Raw genomic sequence first — 20,826 nt, forward strand, 5'->3', positions numbered from 1 at the left:
ACCGTCTATTGAAGCAGGCAAGTGCTGCTTCTGACTTTCCACTTTTAATTGACCCTTGTAATCTTGTGGTGCCAACGTGTTGTAGCTTCATTTTATATCGGCTTACAGGGCGGGAGCCACCACCAAAAGGTTATACAAGCCTGCCACCTCTGGCTGTGCTCCCAGAGAACAAACCACCTCCTGCACAAAGGGGATGAAAGGACCTGCCTTAGCCTGGGGTTGAACCAGGGACCTTTAGATCTTCAGTCTAACGCTCTCCCAGCTGCACTACTTTAGCAGCTGTGTGACAGCCCTTTGGCCTGTTGCTTCTCTGTCTGGGATGTGTTTGTCAGCAGTTGCACACAAAAAGGACAGGAAAACGAACGGCTGCTCCACACCCCCACCGGAGGAACCCGGCGCCCTTAGCTGTGGGGAGTAAGAAGTGGCTGTTGGCTGACAGGGCCTGTCCCGGAGGAGCTGGAACAGCAGCTGCCGCCTCCCCCTCGGCTCCAGGCTGTGGGAAATGCTCATTGCCTGGCTGCATGGGCGGCTGCTGCTCCGTGCTCTGGAGAGCGTCTGTATTGCTCTGTCAACCCCCCGTCTTCACTGAGCCAGTCTGGTAAGGTCCCAAGTGCCCCCTCCGGCCTGGCAGCTGAGAGTCTGTGCAGACATCAGCCCCCCTGCCAGCCCCACAGGCAGCAGCAGCGCCAGCCCCCCAGCACCACAGGGGCACTCAATGCACTTCCTGTGGGGAAATGGCTCCTTGACGTCCAGCTGCTAGAGTGAGAGCCAGGGGAGAGCAGTGTCTGGCTCACCGTGGGGGAGAGAAGAGACCTGGTGAGTGCAGATCTCCCTCAGCCTCCCCCGCAATGCTGGTCAGTTGTATTGTCACTGTGAGAGTTGGTGCTTCCCTGCAGGGCCGGCCCTAGAGGGGTGCAGGGCCCAGGACAAATCTCCCCCCCCTTCTGTACCAGGCCCTGCACTCACTCCACCCCTTCCCCCAAGCCCCCACCCCTGTCCCATCTCTTCCTGGCCTGCACCTTCCTGCCCCATTCCTCTCCCTCCCCCACCTCTTACTGTCCCTTCTCCTCCCCCTCCCCGCCCAGCGCCTCCTGCACCCCACTGAACAGCTGATCACTGGCAGGTGGGAGGGGCTGAAGGGGAAGAGGAGGAGCTTGTCAGCAAGGCCTGTAGTGGGGGGCGGGAGCTGGCTGCCAGTGGGCGCTGAGCACCTATTTTTTCTCTGCTGGTTCTGCAGCCCCGTAGCTCCCATGGAGTCGCTGACTCAGCTCCTTTCACAAGCTAGAGAGAGGAGCCAGAACCAGGGCTAATCTATGGGGCAACAGGTGAGTGGCAGAGGCTTCAGGTGCTGAGAGTTTGCCTGACCCCTCAGAGACACAGGGTGAGGGGGTGTCCCAGGGATCTCTATGAAAGGAGCAGAACAGGATTTCCTTGGGGTGGGGAGAGAACTGAGAGTGTCTCAGGGGGTTGGACAGAAGTATTGCCCGGGTGAGGGACTGGCTAAAACACAGACCTCGCTGTGAGCAGGATTTGAACCTGCGCATGGGAACCCTAGTGGATTTCGACTCCAACGCCTTAACCACTCGGCCATCACAGCTCTGAGCCTAAAACTGCCCCAATGCCAGAGAAACTGGTAAAGAATCCCAATGCCCAGGTGTGAAGTTATCTAACTACAGAATTCCCACCACAAACCTGGCCCCCAAAGCACAGGTGGGATTGGGGGTTTGTTCTCTTTGCTTAGCCACGTGCAGTCTCACAGAGAGCGCATTTAAAAGTCTCCCCTCCACAGAGCAGGAAGGGGAAATGATTCTCAACTTGGAGCCTGATGTAGGGTGACCAGACGTCCTGATTGTATCGGGACTGTCCCGATATTTGCTTGTTTGTCCCACGTCCCGACTGATGTTTGGTCGGGACACTGGACAAACAAATAATTTTGCCCTCTGCCCCGGCACACAGGCAGATCCTGGAGGGACACTCACCCCCCGACCCCGCCCCCTCCTTCCCCCATTGGATCCCTCCCCAAATCCTCACCCTGGCCCTGCCCCCAGCCCCACGCCCTCACTGCCCCATTGGATCCCTCCCCAAATCCCCGCCCTGGCCCTGCCCCCATCCCCACCCCCTCACTGCCCCATTGGATCCCACCCCAAATCCTCGCCGTGGCCCTGCCTCTTCCCCAAGCTGGCAGCATCCTCCTCCCTCCCAGGTTTGCACACGGGCCATGGCCATGGCCGGGAACGCAGCATGGAGGCTGCTCCAGCCCTGGAGCCTGGAGGGCAGCGCAGTGGGGCTATGGGCTGTGCTGAGCAGGCAGGACCCATGTGGGTGGGGGGCGGGGAGACACGTGAGGCAGACACACTCCTCAGGCCTGTCTGTGCTCAGCTCTGCAGGCAGAGGGGAAGGGGCATGATGGGAACACACGCCCCATTCCAGACACCACGCAGCATCCACAGGGCTACCAAAGCACGTCACCTTCGGCCAAAACCACCCCCCACCCCGAGGGAGCAAAAAGCCTTTGTGAGCTCAGCACACACAAACCAGGAAAAGATTAACACCCCCACCCAGCCCAGCCACAGTGGGAGCTTCCCCCACTTCCCGGCCACAGGCCCACGGGGCTCATGGATGGAGGAGTTTGGGGGGCTGTGGGGGCCCCTGAAGGACTAGCTCAGCGTGTGAATGAGGGACTGGGATGTATGTGGGGGCCGGACTGTGGGTTGGGGTGTCCAGGAGGACCCCAGGGAAGGGACGAGGGGGATTAGGGATAGAGGAGGGTGGGGTTACCAAGGGGCATTGTGGGAATGTGGGATTTAGAGCCCAGAGTGGATGGGTGGGGGCGGGTTGGAGGACCCCACAGTGGCTGAAAAGGGGAACCCGGCAGGTTGGGGGGCAGCAGAGATTGGAGATGAGGAACCTCACACCCTGGGGATGGACTGGGGCAGTGGGGGGATGGGAAAGTGGGGCCCAGCCATGGGGAAATGGGCTGGATGCAATTAGGGGGCAGGGCGCTGAGGACAGGGATGGGGGAGGAGGAGGAGGAGGAGGAAGGGGGCAGGGTGCTGAGGACAGGGATGGGGGAGGAGGAGGAGGAAGGGGGCAGGGTGCTGAGGAGGATGTCGGGGTGGGGCTAGAGGAGGAGTTTGGGGTCAGGGCACTGAGGACGGGGAGGAGGAGGAGGAGGAGGAGGAGGGCAGGGGTGAAGGGAAACGCCAGGCAGATCGGACCGGGCGGGGAGGGGATGCTGGGGGCCGAGGGATCCCCACGGATGGGGGTGGGGCTGGCGAGAGGGTCACCACAGGGGCCGGGGGGCCATGGGGGGGCGGGTTGGGGGGGCTTGAAGGGGCGGTTGGGGCCCTACAGAGGGGAGGAGGAGGCGGGCCTGAGCCCTCTCCCCCGCTGCTGCCCCCCAGTCCCAGCTGGGGGGGGGGTGAAGCCCTTTCACTCCGCGCTGCCTCTGCCCTGTGCCCCCAGCCCGGATCCCACGCGGGATTCGAATCCCAACGGCCGCAGCGCGCGTGCCCGGAGGGGGCAGCAAAGCATGGGGACCGGGGCCTCCCCCCACGCGCCGAGTCTCTGTCCCGCGCTCTCTCCGCCCAGGGGCGGCTCTAGGCACCAGCGGGCCAAGCGCCCGCTTGGGGCGGCATCCTGGGGAGGGCGGCATTTGGCTCTGGTGGAGCTCCCGCCGGCATGCCTGCGGCAGGTCTACCGGAGCCCGGGACGAGCGGACCTGCCGCAGTCATGCCTGCGGCGGGTCCCGTCTTCCCGCGGCTCCGGTGGACCTGCCGCAGGCATGCCGGCGGGAGCTCCACCGGAGCCAAATGCCGCCCTCCCCAGGATGCCGGAGCCGCGGGAAGAGGGGACCCGCCGCGGGACTGGGGAAGGGCGGGGGCAGCCTACTTTGTAGAGCCGCCCCTGTCTCCGCCAATCAGGGAGGGGCGCGGCGAAGTGACGAGTTACGGCCCCTCCTCCAATAGAGGCCGCGTGTGAGAGAGAGAGAGAGAACTACGCTTCCCGGAGTGCACAGGGAGGGGGCGCGTTGTCTGAGACGAGCCAGGAACTACAACTCCCAGCCTGCCCCGGGGCGCCTCCGTCCTCCCCAGCCCAGGTGAGGGCGGGTACCTGGGGCAACCTGACACCTCCCCCCCCCCCCCTCAACGCAACTCATCATCCCCGCCCCGCCCCCAGAGAGCCCCGGCCCCGCCCCCCCGTGCAGGGTGTGACGCTGCTCCGCGCAGGAACGTGCTGCGCCGCTTCGCCCCTTTCACCCCCCGGCACAAAGCAGCGGGGGCGGGAGCGCGCAGGGGGGGCGAAGCTCCCGCCGTCGAAACGCCCCCCCCGGCGGGGCGGGGCCGGGCCGGGTCCGGCTCTGTGCGGGGGCTGGATCCACGTGTGCGCCCGCGGGATGTTCCCGGCGCCCCTTGTAACCCCCTCCCCGGGCTGGGTGTGAGCGGGTCGGGTGGGTCCGCCGGGCCCAGGCACCGGCCACGTGTCACCCCGACTCCGCTGCCCCCGGCCCGCCCCACCCCTGCCCCGGGGGAGCCCGGCTCCAAACACCCGCTGCAGGGACAGCGTCACCCCCGGACTGACCCGCCCCCGGCCGGAATGAGTCCTTCCCCCAGCCGCCCCCGCCCGCTGTGCCCGCCCCCAAAGCCCCGCCCCTTGCTGTGCCCGCCCCAAAGCCCCGCCCCTGCACCCCCGCTGTGCCCGCCCCCAAAGCCCTGCTCCCGGACCCCCTTTCCCCAAAGCCCTGCCCCCGCTGGTCCTGCCCTCACATCACCTGTTCCCCTAATCCCCGCCCCTTTCCTGAATTCCTGCCCCGCCCGTCCCTTCCTGCAAGGCACCACCCTCGCATTGCCCCTTTTCCCCAGTACCTCACCCTCGCTCTGCCCCTTCCCCAGTCCCCACTCCCAAATTGCCCCCAATACCCCTCCCTGCACCTTTCCCCAGGTCCCACCCCACATGGCCCCTTCCCCGAGTTCCCACCCTTGAGCTTCCCTTTCTCCTCGAGACCCCGCCCCTGCACCGCCCCTTCCCCTGAGACCCCGCCCTGCACCGCCCCTTCCCCCTGGGACCCCCCCCCTGCCCCCCCCCATCCCCTGGGGCCCTGTCCTCTCATTGCCCCAAGACCCCACCCCTGCACCACCTGTTCCCTCTAATCCCTGCCCCTGCATCGCCCCTTCCCCCAAGACCCCCGCCCCCCGCAGCGCCACACCGCGCCCCCAGCGCCCCCTCCCCGCCTGCTTCTCCCTTGGCCTCCTCTCTCCCGACTAGGGGGTAGGGGGGGCTGTTGGATTGAGCCATATGGAAATACGGGGGAGGGGCAGGGCTGGGAGCCAGGACTCCTGGGTTCTCCCCCAGCTCTGGGAGGGGAGTGGGGTGAGGGGGGTAGAGTGGGGGAGGGGCAGGGCTGGGAGCCAGGACTCCTGGGTTTTCCCCGCTCTGGGAGGGGAGTGGGGCGAGGGGGGTAGAGTGGGGGAGGGGCTGGGATGCCTGCTGCCCTAGTGGTGACCAGCAGAGCCCCCTGCAGCTTGCCCCCCAACCAGGCACTGGGTGTGCTGGTGCCTGGAGCCGCCCCTGGTTCTAGCCCCTCTGCCCAGGCAGCTCCCCCAGCCTGACACACACACACAGCCCCTGCACCCGTCCCACTCCAGGTCTCCTCAGCCCAGAGGGGAGCCCCCCGGCTGAGTGGGGAATCAGAACCCCCCGAAATTACCCTGGGACCAGCATGATCTGCCTCCGCCCTGCCCTGCTCCGCATGTATTTGGAGTGAGTCAGTTTCCCTGTCCCAACATGTGTCCTGCCCTGTGTCTCTTCTCCTCCCCAGTTCCCTCCAAACCACCCCATTTCCCTGCACCCCGGGCTGGGTCTCTGCCAACCCCCCGTCTCCCCTCCTGCCCCCAATAGCGCCTGGCCCCTACAGGTCCACAGGGCTGGATCCCTCCCTCCCCTTCTCCCCTCATTTCCTGCCTCTGGGGTCTAAGGAGATGGGTATCTCCTCTGCCATCCCCTCTCCTACCCCCCCATATCCCGCTGCCTCTAGGGGTCTATGGGGCTGGGTCTCTCCCCCCGCCCACCCCGCCCCGGCCCCCAAAAACCCTCTGGGGCTCTGTGGGGCTGGGGCTCGCTCCTTGCCCCTGTGCTCCCCTGCACACGATGTCCTGGGAGTGACTCAGTTTCCCTGGACCAACATTTCACACACCCCACCCCCACCCGACATGTCTCCCTCCACCCCACCCCATTTCCCTGCACCCCGTGCTGGGTCTCTGCCAATCCCCCTTCTCCCCTCCTGACCCCAAGATCCCCTGTCCCTGCAGGTCTATGGGGCTGGGTCTCTCCCTCCCCCCTTCTCCCCCCATCCCCTCATCCCTTCCCCCAATAGCTCCCTGCCCCAGGCTGTCTATGGGGCTGGGTCTCTCCCTGAAGCCCCTCCCCCAGCGTCGGGCTCACAGACAATCCCCGCCCGGCGGCTGTGACGTGCGCTGGGGCTGTGACGTGTGCTGACGTGTTCACTCTCTGCAGGCGACTCATTCACTGGAGAGCAAAACTACAGAAGGTGTCGCGTGTCCATGGGCGGGGCTATGCAGATGAGCAGTGTCTGGCGGCAGGACGGGGAGCAGCGAGAGGAACCGAAGGAGCCCGGCAGAGAGAATTCTCTGCGTGTGGACAGAATCCGGTGTGGGGAGTTCGTCCTGTGGGTGCCTGCGCCGGAGTCACTTCGGGGCAGTGATTGCCACTGAGCTACGTAGTGACCAAAGGGGTGTGAATGGGGTGTGGTGCCTGGCGGGGAGCAGCTCATGGTGAAAAGAAAGCAGCAGATCCTGTCCTAGCGGTGGTTTGTGGGGGTTTCTTTGCAACCATGAGTGGGATTGTTGTGGGTGCAACTAGACCCCCCCCCTTCTCTGGGGGGGCGGGGCTTCTACTGTCTGCCTTGGGGAGGGAGGGGTCCATGATGTCACAGCCCATGGTGGAGGGGAGGTTGAATCATGTGGGGGAGTAACTTCCCTGGCTCCCACTCACTCTCCACTAGGGGGCGGGGCTGGGATCTCTAGGGAGGGAAGTACAGAAAAAAACAGTCTCCCCTATGGAACCCAGGAGTCCTGGCCCCCAGTCCCCCTGCTGTAGACCCCCTCCACTCCCTGGGCCAGGGATAGAACCCAGGGGTCCTGGTGCCCAGCCCCCTCCCTGCTCTGACCACTCAACCCCACTCCCCTCCCAGGGTGGTGCAGGGGTCACTGGGTCTGTGTCCCAGCTCTGCTAAGGGCCTTGACTGATTTTCCCAAAGTGCTTCCTTCTGAATCCAGCACATCTGCCCCCCCGCCCGGTCACTGCCCACCCCCGTGTGGGGGCACCAGCACTGTGCCGGGTCGTGATGGGAAATTGTCCAAGCTGGCCCAGGAGAGACGTGTGTGTCCCTGCTGCCCCCTGCTGGTGGGGCTGAGCCCCACTCTGTGTGTGTGTGTGTGTGTGTGTGTACACATGTGGTGGCTTTGCAGGATTTTGTATCCAGCAGCAAGTGACACACACACACACATTGACGCACAAAGGGACTCAGACAATCCCAAAAACACTCACACACAACACACCCAGAGGGGCATGCTAGCCCAACCCGCAAAGAGAGAAACGATCACACCCCCAGCCACACTTACAATTACACACACACCAGAATATTCACAACTGTGCTCAGAGACACAACCGCACACAGTTCACTCCCACTGCTCCCAACACAAGGACTTCCTGCCCCACACAGCGTGTACCGAGGCCTGTGGAACTCACTGCCACTGGACAGTTACCAAGGAGAACGGACCTTTCCAGGACACCAATAGACATGGCCGTGGCGACAGAGGGGGCTGGCTCCCAGGGTCTGACCCAGGCTGAGACTGGTTCTGACCTAGAGGGGTCTATCCAGCAGGGGGCAGCGTGACCCACACACAAACCCACCAGAAACGCCTTTCTTAGCGGGTCTCCCAGGCCATCCCCCACCCTGCCCCGGGTTGGGTAACAAAGGGGCAGTACGGGACTCTGGGCTGTGTCACAACCGCCCCAGCCCTCGCTCCCACACGCTGGTGAGTTGGGTAACTGCCGAGGGATTGCACAAGAGAGTCAGAGCCAGGGAGAGAACCCAGGAGTCCTGGCTCTCCCCCTGACACACTCTAACCACTGGACCCCACTCCCCTCCCAGGGCTGGAGATAGAACCCAGGAATTCTGACCACCAAACCCGCCCCCCCCCGCTCTGACCACTAGACTCCACACTCCCCTTTTAGATTTTAGTCTCGCTGCCTCTTCTATCCACCCACCCCACCTGTCCATCCCTTTGCTGCAGGTTTCTGGGGTGTCACCCCTGCTCTGCGCTCCCCCAGTGCAGCCCAAGGCTTTTCCTCCCCCCAGCCACATATCCTCTCCCCCCTCGTGCTGGATTGTCTGGCACAGGCTCCTTCAAGGGTTTGCATTTCTTGGTAGTTTTTAACCCCATCACCACTTCCTGCCCAGCTCCCTCCTGCTGTGCAAGATGGTTTGGGGGGGATGGGAAGAACCCAGGAGTCCTGGCTCCCAGTCTCACCTGTGCTAACATATGAGACTCCACTCTAACCCCAGAACTGGGACTGGAACCCAGGAGTCCTGACACCCATCTTCCATTCCTCTAACCACTAGACCCCACTCCCGCCCTTTTGGGGAGCCAGGCTCCTGGGTTCTGTCCCCAACTCTGGGAGCAGAGTGGGGTCTAGTGGTTAGAGCAGGAGGAGCCAGGACTCCTGGGTTTTATTCTCAGTGCTGCTGTGTGATACTGGGCCTCTGTTTCTCCTCCCACTTTTTGGGTGTGGAGCCTGTAAACTCTCTGGGGCATGGCCTGTCTCTCGCTGTGTCTGGGCAGCGCCTGGCCCAACGGGGGACTTGATTCTGCGCCGGTCTCTGAAGGTGCTGCTGTTGTACAGATAAATAGTCATGATACTAAAAGATGTGGCAGTGCGTGAGTGCACCACCATTACCGTGCAAGGGCTAAATGTGATTCTTATCCCTGTGACCTCCCGTGCACCCTTCCCCTCCCGATTCTGCACCCTGAGCCCCTTGTGCCGCTGCCCTTGTCAACGGCAGCGCAGGAAGCCACCCAGCCCTAGCCCTAAAACAAGAAGATGAGAGAAAAAAAATAAAGCTCACACCAACAGGAAACCAGCCCCAGCAGTTTGTGCCTTCACGTCCCAAAATATTACACACACACACACACACACACACACTGCTCAAACAGCCCCCTTTGCCAATGCACCACCTCACCTCGTCCAGGGAGGTCTAGGCGGGAAGCTCCGTGTGGGAGCGGTGATGGACGGCACCATCAAGGTAGGTTCTGCAGATGGTCCTCCAGGTACGGGCGTCTCGGCTCCAACTGGCACTGGGCTCACGCTGGGCTGCGTTCAGTTCCTCTCTCTGGTGTGCGCCCCGGCTCCACAAACGCCCCCGCCCCCTGCTCTTTCCTTCTGGTACAAAAAATATCCTCTTCCTTCGCCCCAGAGAGAGACACCCACGGTGCTGCTCAGCACACGCCTACCCCCCACCTTCCCCCCATTCCCAGGAGGGTGCGGGAAGGGGGTCAGGATTGGGGAGAGCCCATGTCCCGAGGGGAGGGTATGGGGGGGCTTGTCCCCTGCTCAGAGCATGGGGGTACCAATAGGCACCTATGGATGGTCCCCCCAAGCAGGGCCAGGACTGAAATGGGAGGCCTGTGCCCCCAACATGGAGAATCTGGGTGCAACCTTACTTAACGGGTCAGTCTGTCCTTTCTCTGACTCTCCCATTCCAGCTTCAGCTAGCGCTTGTGGTTCATTCGTTCTTTTTCATTCCTTTCCTTCTCTAGCTTGTATGTTCTTGCTTTCTTTTTCCCCTCTACCTTTCACGCTCTTCCTTTCTTTCCTTCTTTTTCTAATATTTTTTCTCTCCCTTTATTTCTTTCTCTGCCTTTCACGTTCTTTTCGCTTGCTCTGTCACAAGTTATTTTGTTCACTTGCTCTTTTTCCTCGCTCCTTCCGAGCCAAGTGGGTTCTCCTCGCACACAGATTTTGACAGGTTTTCCTCCTGATCAGCAAGTGGATTAAGCACGTCTTCAGTAGGGGTTTGCCATGCCAGGGAGCAGGCTGACCGAGTGTCTTTGTGGCCGTCTGCTGGCCACACATAGGCATGGTCCTCTCCTCCTCTGGCCCTGCCCTCGGTTGCTCTGTAGCTTTTAAGCCTTCCCTTGGAGCTGTCAGCACCAGCTGCCTCTGCTCTAGGTGCCCAGAGGAGGAGAGGTGCTGGGCTCCAGCCTGGGACTCTGCCTCCCTCCTGCCTAGCCCTGACTATGAAGCCTGGCCCTGGCCCTCCTTCCTTCAAGTGCCAGGTGGACAAGAGGTAACGTGGCTGCAAGCAAAATGACCAAACTTGTGGGCCTCATGTGAAGCAGCAAGAATCCCAACCACAGGAGTCAGGGTCACAAGTTCTAGAGCCCCAACCAATTTTGGCCATTCACCACGCAAGACCTAGCTCCAGTGGGCGAGTCACACAGCAGGAGGGGAAAGATTGGCTCTTAGACAGCTGGAGACAAGGAAGTTGAGCACTGGGAGCTTTACCACAAGCCAACACAAGGTCCCACTGAGATTTGAACTCAGATTGCAGGATTTAGAGTCCTGAGTGCTGCCCATTACACCATGGGACCAGCTTGTGCTGCTTTCTCTGCACAGTGGTGACCCTCACGGGGCTGGCTCATGTAAGGGACTGTAGGCCCCTTACTAAAACTTAGTGGGGTTTTTGGTTGGCTAGTTCCCAGTCCCAATAGAAGGGGGAAGGGCCAATGGGAAATCAGGACCCTGAGACTGACAGTCCCCAGGGGCAATGGGGAGAGGCCAAAGCTCCAAGTTAGCCGCACTGACAGGCCAGGCAGTGTAATGAGGGAGTCACCAGGCCAGGGGGTCCCATCCTCCGTGGGAGCTGGAACTGCCTGGGCCAGAGTGGGGCGGAGCTAAGGAGAGAGCAGGAGCCCGAGAAGAGCCGGGGAGCAGAGCTGCACAGGTGTAGTGCCAGAAACTGCTCCCTGTAGGACTTTGCTGCCTGCAGCAGTTACTGAGACCTGAGGTTGTTCTTATTTGCTGACTTGTCCTAATTGGCTAACACTTGACAGTGGTTTCTCTAGCAAAGGCCAGTCCCTGCCCCCTTGGTCCAGACGTCCTCATTCACATCAGGCTGGGGTGACCAGATGTCAAAGATAAAATATCGGGATGCGGGGCAGAGCAAAAAAAAAAAGCCGTAGGCACCCGCCTCCCCCGCCAGGCGGCAGTGGCACAGCCCCGTCGCCACCCAAGTCACGGCTCCGACCCCTGATCCACCCCCCGCTCCCCTGTCCCCACGCTCCTGGGCCCAGCCTGGGCTCCGAGCTCTGCAGCCGAGCCGCACTCCAGGTCCCTCCTGCAGCTCCCAAGCAAGGCGAACCAGGCAGCCGGGCCGGGCCCTCCTGGCAGAAGCATGTCTGCCCCACGTGTGTCTCTGCCCCCCACCCACATGGGTCCTGCCCGCTCCCCACTGCCCCCAGCCCCAATGCGCTGCCCCGGAGGCTCCAGGGCTGGAGCAGCCTCCATGCTGCACTCCCGGCCATGGCCATGGCCCGTGTGCAAACCTGGGAGGGAGGAGGATGCCGCCTGCTTGGGGAAGAGGCAGGGCCAGGGCGAGGATTTGGGGTGGGATCCAATGGGGGAAGGAGGGGGCGGAGTCGGGGGGGGCGAGTGTCCCTCCGGGCTCTGCCTGTGTGCCGGAGAAGAGGGCAAAATTGTTTGTTTGTCCAGTGTCCTGACCAAACATCGGTCGGGACGCGGGACAAACAGGCAAATATCGGGACAGTCCTGATAAAATCGGGACGTCTGGTCACCCAACATCAGGCTCCAAGTTGAGAATCATTTCCCCTTCCCGCTCTGTGGGAGGGGAGACTTTTAAATGCGCTCTCTGTGCGACTGCACGTGGCTAAGCAAAGAGAACAAACCCCCAATCCCCCCTGTGCTTTGGGGGCCAGGTTTGTGGTGGGAATTCTGTAGTTAGATAACTTCACACCTGGGCATTGGGATTCTTTACCAGTTTCTCTGGCATTGGGGCAGTTTTGTGCTCACAGCTGTGATGGCCAAGTGGTTAAGGCATTGGAGATGAAATCCAATAGGGTTCCTCTGCGCAGGTTCAAATCCTGCTCACAGCGAGGTCTGTGTTTTAGCCAGTCCCTCACCCGGGCAATACCTCTGTACAACCCCCTGAGACACTCTCAATTCTCTCCCCACCCCATGTAAATCCTGTTCTGCTCCTTTTATCGAGATGCCTGGGACACCCCCTCACACTGTGTCCCTGAGGGGTCAGGCAAACTCTCGGCACCTGAAGCCTCTGCCACTCACCTGGTGCCCCATAGATCAGCCATAGCCCTGGTTCTGCTCCTCTCTCTAGGGTGTGAAAGGAGCCAAGTCAGCGACTCCATGGGAGCTACGGGGCTGCAGAACCAACAGAGAAAAAATAGGTGCTCAGCGCCCACTGGCAGCCAGCTCCCCCCGCCCCCTGCCACTACAGGCCTTGCTGACAAGCTCCTCCTCTTCCCCTTCAGCACCTCCCACCTGCCAGTGATCAGCTGTTCAGTGGGGTGCAGGAGGCGCTGGGTGGGGAGGAAGGAGTTGGGACTGGGAGTGGTGGAGGAGGGAGAGGATTGGGGCAGGAAGGTGCAAGCCGGGAAGAGATGGGACAAGGGTGGGGGCTTGGGAGAAAAGGTAGAGCGGGGGCAGGGCCTGAGGAGGAAAGGGGGGATTTGTCACAGACCCCTCTAGGGCCGGCCCTGAAGGGAAGCACTGACTAACACAGTGACAATACAACTGACCAGCATTGCGGGGGAGACTGAGGGAGATCCACACTCACACTGATGCCAGGGCGTTTCAGCAGGGCTCAGTAAGCTTTATGGTTCTCATGGAAGTGGATTACCAGGAGCGCTCCACCTACAGAGCCCAGGTGCTCCATGTGCCTTGCCAGTGTGGACACCTCAGGAGTTAGGGCGCCCGGGGCTGCTTTAATGCGCTCTAACTTGCAAGTGTAGCCAAGCCCCTAGACTATGTCACTTGTGTGACTTACTTGTGCTATTGTAATAAATACAATAGACGTGCAATGGTCAGAAATTGCACCAGCAGAGAAGTATATTAAAGGGAAACCCTAAGGAAATTAAGAGTTTAAATTATCCTCCACATGTCCTGCGTCCCACTAAAATGAATCCAGCCCACAGGGCACGTGGGCAGAAGTATCGGTGTCAGGATGCTACATTGTTAGCACAGTAAATGAAGCTGCAAAATAAATGATGTTTAAATGACCTCACTCTATTTTTTACAATTCGGTGTTAAGAGGTAATAGATACAGATGTACACCAGGCAGGGTTGTTTGGAGGACGAAGCCTTTATGCTTCCATCCCCCACCACTGTCAAGTTTGAGCCAATTAGGACAAGTCAGCAAATAAGAACAACCTCAGGTCTCAGTAACTGCTACAGGTAGCAAAGTCCTACAGGGAGCAGTTTCTGGCACTACACCTGCGCAGCTCTGCTCCCCGGCTCTTTTTGGGCTCCTGCTCTCTCCTTAGCTCTGCCCCACTCTGGCCCAGGCAGGTCCAGCTCCCATGGAGGATGGGACCCCCTGGCCTTGTGACTCCCTCATTACACTGCCTGGCCTGTCAGTGCGGCTAACTTGGAGCTTTGGCCTCTCCCCATTGCCCCTGGGGACTGTCAGTCTCAGGGTCCTGATTTCCCATTGGCCCTTCCCCCTTCTACTGGGACTGGGAACTAGCCAACCAAACCCCCACTAAGCGTTAGTAAGGGGCCAACAGTCCCTTACATGAGCCGGCCCCATGAGGGTCACTGATGGCCAGAGAAGGCAGCAGGAGCTGGTCCCATGGTGTAATGGGCAGCACTCAGGACTCTGAATCCTACAATCTGAGTTCAAATCTCAGTAGGACCTTGTGGTAAAGCCCTGGAGCTCACGCTGCTCCACTTCCCTGTCTCCAGCTGTGCAAGAGCAATTTTTTCCCCTCCTGCTGGATGGGTCAGGGCTCTAGAACTGGCTACTGACATCTGAGGGTTGGGATTCTCATGGCTTCACCTGGTGCCCACAAGTCTGGCACTTTCCACTGTGCTTGAAGGAAGCAGGGCTGGGCAGGTGGGAGCCCAGCACCTCTCCTCCTCTGGGCATCTGGAGCAGAGGCAGCTGGTGCTGACAGCTCCAAGGAAGGCTTAAAAGCAGCGGAGGCCAGGGCAAGAGGAGGGGAGGACCATGTGTGGCCAGCAGACAGCCACAGGGCCAGCCTGCTCCCTGCTGTGCTGAACCCCACTGAAGGCCACCCACAGGCCAGCATGCGGGGCGGCTGCTGATGCTCTGTGGCCAACATCAGAAGAGGGTAGGAAAGCAGGGCCAGGCCCCCTGGTGGGGCCTCTTACCGTTCCCACTCATGGTGCTGACTTTGGCAGTGGAGCCGCCCATTTTCTTTGGCAAGTCAGGAAGGGCAAAGGCGAGACTGGAAGCACCTGGGGCTCATGCCCCAGCCTTTGTGACACCCACCCCCCAACTCCTTCCCAGGGCTCTAGCTGAAGCCAGAACATTGGCCTGAGCCGCCAAGAAGAGGTTCCAGACCTGAAGGGAGCAGGACTTGCAGCACAAAGTGAGCACAACCATGAGGGGACTCAAATCCTGAATCATCCGATCCAAAGGGCTTTAGGCCACATGATGAGGGGGTCTAAACACTTCTTTGGAAAAGCCGGACACTGTGTTTCTCAGGTCATCTGCTGAGGGGGCCGAGACGCTCTGGGCACAAGAAGTTAAGTTCCCAGCGACAAGTGAGACTTAATTGTATGGGGCCAGGTTCAGGGCTTTGGCAGGGAGGCTCAGGCATGGGGGATTGAGGTGCAGCGGATGGACCGGCTGTCTAGGTTGGGAGATTTAGTCTCCCTGAGGAGGAGGAGGAATCCTGCTGACAGGCAGTGGCTGTGCAGAAAAAGAGGAGGGGTTCCAGGGACTTTTTTTGCCCCCACTTTGCCTGCCTGCTCACTCTTGTGGTGAATGGTGAAGCTCTTTCCTAACAAACCCAGGTCGCTCAGTTGGTAGAGCATCAGGCTCATAATCTGAGGGTCCAGGGTTCAAGCCCCTGTCTGGGCGCTCAGCTTTTAAGTTGCCTTGTGTGCCAGGACCCAAACTCTGTTCACAGCTACACAGGGATTCCCAGAAGCTGTGGCCATTTCCTGGAAAGGTTCCTTTCCTTAGCAAGCAGGAGAGAGGCCACATCCGCAGATGCAGAAAGTGCAGTCTCTGGCTGCCAGGAAGTGCTTTGGGGCCAGGTGCTGAGAAAGCCCAGAGCGGGAGCAGCAGAGATGAGGGGAAGAGAGACAGAGAAGCAATGAGAACAGAGCACAAGTGTAAAGGGGGCATCTGGTCTGGCTATTGTGGGGAACTTCCCTGGTTTATACACAACCCTGGTGGAATTGGCCTGTGGAAGGACCTGAGTCCCCACCCCCTTACCCAGAGGCTGCCTGACCTTGAGGACTGTTAGGATACAGAGATTCAGGCCAGTCTGCAAAGGCCTGTACTTTAAGAATTTAGGTGTATTTTTATCACTTAGCTAGTTATAAAGGTATAAAAGAAAGAATAAAAAATCACTGTCTGTCTGTGTAATGGCCTTCTCTTACTGTGACAGTCTGAGGCCTGGTTCTTCGGCTAAGCAGCAAAGGCAGCCATAAGGTGGGAAGTGTATGGTCACATCCTCACATTCCCAACTAGTCACATTGAAATAAGGTGTGATTGGGCTGTGAGGAATCCAATCCTGCCCTGATATTCCATCACCTCCAGAGAAAGGGAAACTTAGTTTGGTAGCATCCTGTCTGGCAAGAACTCACTTATCAATAGACACAGCTGGAAAACCCTGTCTATTGTGACTCAGCAAGGTCACAAGGCATATCTGTAGTTGTGAAATCCTCCCTTCTGTATTGTTTTGTATGTTTATTTGCATGGTCTCTGTCTGGTTCTGTGATTGTTTCTGTCTGCTGTATAATTAATTTTGTTGGGTGTAAACCAATGAAGGTGGTGGAATATAATTGGTTAGATAATCACGTTACAGTATATTAGGATTGGTTAGTTACATTTCAGTAAAATGATTGGTTAAGGTATAGCTAAGCAGAACTCAGGTTTTACTATATAGTCTGCAGTCAGTCAGGAAGGCGGGGGGGGGGGAATGGGAACAGGGACTGGGGATGGGGGAATTGGGATCATGTTTTGCTACAGGGGGAAATGGGAACAGGGGATGGGAACAGAAATTGGGACACAGACAAGGCTCTGTGGTGTCAGAGCTGAGAAGGGGACACTAAGGAAGGAAACTGGAATCATTGCTTGCTGGACGTTCACCCCAATAAACATCGAATTGTTTGCGCCTTTGGACTTTGGGTATTGCTGCTCTCTGGTCATGCAAGAAGGGCCAGGGAAGTGAGAGAGTGAAGGAATAAGCCCCCTAATACTGTCATTTGTTGCTCTAGGCTCCATTCACATCCCACTCCTGACACAATCACTGTCTTCTATCTGACAAAATAGCCTAATTTCAACCTCTCCTGTAACATTACACCACCAACTATTCAGCATTTGTAGGAGAGAAGTTGGAGGGAATTCAAACATCTTCAAATGGCAAAACTTTCCCCCCGGCCTGGTCACTGAATCCTATGGTGAGAAACTTTCTGTGCATTTCAGTTGCTTGTATTGTTGGATGGGGCCTGAGGTGCTGGAAGGGAAATGTCCATGGAAAACCTGGACATCACTGTTGTCCAAAAAAAGGCAGGTGTTAGACACAATCGCTTCTCGTATTCCCGTGGAATCCGAGTCTAGCTGAAGAATTTCTGTCTATCCTAGAGAGAATCATTCCATAGTAAATACAAATGAAATGAGATCTTCAGGTCGAGTCAGCGCCTTTTAAAAATATTTACTGAGAAAAAAGCCATTCTTTGCCTTGTTGATAAGGACAAGAAGCCCTCTTTGCCTTTCCATTTCAAATGCGAAATGAATGGAGATTTTCATTGAAAAACTTCCGGTTTTTAGGAGGAATTGAACCCAGGCCATGGCTGTTAAAACAACAGAACCTACTGCTTAAAGCACTAGGGAGGGCTGTTTTTTTCTGACAGCCAGTGTTGCTTTTCTCAGCCTCCTATTTCACCAATGTCAGACTCCGAGTGCAGTTAAGCTCTGGAATAGGCTCCCAAAGGCGTCTGTGGTGTCTCTGTCCTCAGAGGTTTTTAAGAACAGGTTGAACAAACCTCTGTCGAGGAGACTCTGCATATACTTGGTCCCATAGACAACCTGCTCTGGCTCTATCTGCTACCTTCATCGTGTTTGGATGTAAAGGTGGGAAATGATGGGGAAATTGGCCCCTCGTTCAAGTTTAAATGTTGTAACTTCTACATCTAGACCGGGGTGGCCAACCTGAGCCAACGTAACTGCCAAACGTGCACCTTTGTATGCAACTGCTGAGTCAGTTGTGAACCTTGCTACCATTATCATTATCCCTTTGAAATGATGATGGTGATGGACACTTGGCTGTATATCCCAGAGTGCCCTGGATGTCTACAGGCTGCATTAGCCAATCCAACCATTTGGCACTTACAGATGGGCACCTCTGTATTGTGCCTGAGTCTTGTACAGCTATGAAAGGCTGGTAGATGCCGATATTTTCCCATCTTTTTAACCAGCGCTAATACCCAGCCAGGCCAGGGCTGGGAAGAGAGAGAGAGCAGCAGGTTTCCCCTATTGTGGCCATCTCGCTTTTTCTTTACTAGCTTCACCTCTGCACCAACTTGTATTTTTCACATGTGAGCCTGGCTAGCTCAGTTGGTAGAGCATCAGACTTTTAATCTGAGAGTCCAGGGTTCAAGTCCCTGGTCAGGTGAAAGACTTCTCACTGGGATTATAAAAATCTGTCTCTCTGGAGTCTTGTTCAGTGTTACTCTTTCTCTCTAGGATTTTGCCTTTCCTAAGAAGGGCCTTTCTGTAGGGGGGATTGAAGGAGCAACTCCTTGACATCCCCTCTGTCCATGCAGGCTGGAAGAATAAAGTCCTCTGGGCATAGAGCATGTTCCTCCCCTACACACACAAACACACAGAATATTCATAAGGAATTAGAATTAGAATCCACCACATTCCTTGGGAGCTTGTTCCTGTCGTGAATCATCCTGGCTGTTGAATATTTGTGCCTTAGCTGTAATATGAATTTGTCTCTTTTCACCTTCCAGCCATTGGGTCTTGTTATGCCTTTCTCTGCTCGATTAAAGAGCCCTTTCATACCCAATCTTTTGTCTCCATTAATGCCCTTCAACACTTCAGTGAAATCACCTTTCAATCTTCTTTTGATAAGCTAAACAGGTTGAGCTCGTTCAATAGCAAAGAGCCACCAAATGTTCTGAGGGCTGGAGAAAAATGTCTTCTAGAGAAAGTGGTGGATTCGCCATCTCCTGATGTCATTTAATGAAGACTAGACGCCCTTCTGGAATGTGTTTGCCCCAAAAGTAGCTATTGTGTCATACAGGAGGCCTGTGATATGCAGGGGGTCAGATTAGATGCTCCAATGGTCTCTTCTGGCCATAAAGTTGACTAATTTCTGAAAAACTGAGTGTAGCATTGGGAGCAGTGTCTGATGTTTTCCTGTCTAGCCGGCTTGCTGCCTAGAACGAACGCTCCTTGAGTGGGTGATCCACAGGGAGTAGCTCAAACCTGCAAAGTGCCTGGGCAGGGGCAGGACATTAGCACAGCAAGGGAGGGGTGTGGCAGTGACATCACAAAGGCCTTTTGCAGGACCTCAGACTATTGGTCAAAGGTGGTGGGGAGGTGGTGACCTCACAGAGAGATGCTGACATCAGGCAGGCAGGACAGGGGCGAGGGGCCAGGGAAACCTCAGAGACCCCTGTGGCTTTGCTTCAGCAAGTCTCCTTCTCCAGGTCTCTCTTTGAGGACTGAGAGAGTATTCGGGTTCACGGACGTGAGCACCAGGAGGAACCTCTTTCGACTTTTCTCCTTCCCTTTTAGTGATTTTACTAGAAAACAGCCGTCCCTGTTTAGAAGGTAAGAGCCTCCTCGAGGTTTGAAACCTGTTCAGTCTGATCCATCTGGTGACAGTTGAATTCTAGGATGTTTGCTCCCCTGGGAATTGGTTTAATTTCAGTCACATTGTATCAGTTTACCAAGGGAATGAGAGAATCAATGTCCTGCAGGTCATTCAACACACAATGGAGGAAGAAAGGGGCGGGACTGTACAATGAGCTGTTGGAGTTATCCTGGTATTACAATGTTTGGTTTATTTTTTAAAAAAACATCCTTTACTTCCCTCTCCCTTTTAGACTCAGAGCCTTTAAGGTCAGAAGGGACCAGTGTGATCATCTAGTCCAACCTGCTGCACCTTGCAGGCCAAAAGACCCCACCCACCCACTCCTGTAATAGACCCGGGACGGGAGGCAGCTCTGTGCTCTGCCCCTACCCCAGGCAGCACATGGAGGCTCTCTGCTCCTCTCCCTCAGTGCGGCTAAGTGGGGTTAGTAGAGCATCACCATTCGTTCTGCAAAGCCTGGGGAGGTGCGGTTGGCTGCTGGGAGGTTGAATCCTGTGCCTGCCTCTTGGCTTCCCAGGGATGGCTACTTGCAGCCCAGGAGAAGGACAGTTCTGGGTGAAAGGAAGAGAAGCAAAGCTCTGGCAGGAAATTTGGGTGCGCGGTGCTGGCTCTGCGCTGGGGGAGGGGGTTGGGATGCAGGAGGGGTGGCACTTACCCCAGGTACTGCAGCTCCCAAAGTGACCGGTACACACAACCCTCTGGCAGCAGCTCCTAGGTGGGCCGTGCCAGGGGGTCTCTGTGCACCGCTGCCTGCAGGCACTGCCCCCAGAGCTCCCATTGGCTGCAGTTCCTGGCCAATGGCCGCTGCAGAGTTGGTACTCGGGGTAGGGGCAATGAATGGAGACACTCCCCCCGCCCTGGGGACGCTGGGACATACCGTCCATTTCTGGGAGGGGCACGGAGGAACGGAGGCAGAGTGGGCAGGGAGCCACCTTACGAACCCAGGTCAACTGCTTGGAAGGCAGCTATGCTCACCACTATACCACCAATGCATCTGGCAAAAGTGCTCCTTATGCTTGCCTAATGAGGCTAGAGTAGCATTGAGGAGATTTTCTGCCTGTTAAAATGTACTGGATTCTCATCACTAAAAAAAAAAACACCTCCATCTTCACTTGGGTTTGAACCATCAGCCTTTCAATTAGCCACCAAAGTTGTTAATCACAGGGTATGTCTACACTACGGGATTATTCCAATTTTACAGAAACCAGTTTTTGGAAACAGATTGTATAAAGTCGAGTGCACGCGGCCCCACTAAGCACATTAATTCGGTGGTGTGCATCCATGTACTGAGGCTAGCGTCAATTTCCGGAGCGTTGCACTGTGGGTAGCTATCCCATAGCTATCCCATAGTTCCCGCAGTCTCTCCCGCCCATTGGAATTCTGGATTGAGATCCCAACGCCTGATGGGGCAAAAACAGTGTCGTGGGTGATGCTGGGTAAATGTCGTCAGTCAATCCTCCCTCTGTGAAAGCAACGGCAGACAATCATTTAGTGACCTTTTCCCTGGATTGCCCAGGCACACGCCATAGCATGGCAACCATGGAGCCCGTTCAGCCTTTTTTCACTATCACCATATGTCTACTGGATGGTGCTGACAGACGCGGTACTGCAGCGCTACACAGCAGCATCCCCTTGCCTTCTGCAAGTTGGGAATGGTTGGGTCATTACACTAATTGAATCTATTTCC

General features: G+C 57.4%; 4 non-coding genes across 4 annotated transcripts; 3 read left to right on the forward strand and 1 right to left on the reverse strand.

Annotated features, from left to right (window-relative positions):
* Window positions 1–1,515: 1,515 nt before the first annotated feature.
* On the reverse strand, window positions 1,516–1,597 carry TRNAS-CGA. The gene has a single exon. It is a non-coding gene; the product is annotated as a tRNA-Ser (tRNA).
* A 10,515-nt stretch (window positions 1,598–12,112) lies between these two features.
* Window positions 12,113–12,194, forward strand: TRNAS-UGA. Its single transcript has one exon. It is a non-coding gene; the product is annotated as a tRNA-Ser (tRNA).
* A 2,896-nt stretch (window positions 12,195–15,090) lies between these two features.
* TRNAM-CAU lies at window positions 15,091–15,163 on the forward strand. Its single transcript has one exon. It is a non-coding gene; the product is annotated as a tRNA-Met (tRNA).
* A 2,691-nt stretch (window positions 15,164–17,854) lies between these two features.
* TRNAK-UUU lies at window positions 17,855–17,927 on the forward strand. Its single transcript has one exon. It is a non-coding gene; the product is annotated as a tRNA-Lys (tRNA).
* The last annotated feature ends 2,899 nt before the right edge of the window (window positions 17,928–20,826 follow it).

Source organism: Mauremys reevesii, unplaced genomic scaffold, assembly GCF_016161935.1.
Source record: "Mauremys reevesii isolate NIE-2019 unplaced genomic scaffold, ASM1616193v1 Contig4, whole genome shotgun sequence".
NCBI lineage: Eukaryota > Metazoa > Chordata > Testudines > Geoemydidae > Mauremys > Mauremys reevesii.